Consider the following 515-nt stretch of genomic DNA (forward strand, 5'->3'; position numbering starts at 1 on the left):
ACATGCACAGTTCTTGAAAATCCAGGAAGCGTATGAAATCCTTAGCGGCAAGTCAATGCACACAATGCTGCTGCTGCTGCTGCTGCTGCTGCTGCTGCTGCTTCTGCTGCTGCTGCTGCTACTGCTGCTGCTGCTGCTGCTGCTGCTTCTGCTGGTACTGGTTCTTCTGCTGCAGCTGCAGCTTGTGGTGCAGCTGCTGTTTCTGCAGCAGCAGCAGCTTGTGTTGTATTTCTTGTTTCTGTGTGTGCTGGAGTTTCTGTTTATGTATTGTGTATATAACGAAGATATATTTTTGTGTATTGATTGGGGTGTATATACAGCTTGCATGCATGCGCTGTGCTGCAGACAGCAAGCTGCGGCAGCAGTACGACTCTGCTCTCCCCTTCGATGAATCGATCCCAGCAGCAGCAGACTGCCGATCCCCAGATGAGTTCTATTCACTCTTCGGTGATGCTTTTCTACGCAACGCCAGGTATATATATGTATATATATATATATATATATATATATATATA

The sequence above is a fragment of the Eimeria mitis genome, genomic scaffold (genome assembly GCF_000499745.2).
Source record: "Eimeria mitis Houghton genomic scaffold, Emh_scaff462, whole genome shotgun sequence".
Classification (NCBI taxonomy): domain Eukaryota; phylum Apicomplexa; class Conoidasida; order Eucoccidiorida; family Eimeriidae; genus Eimeria; species Eimeria mitis.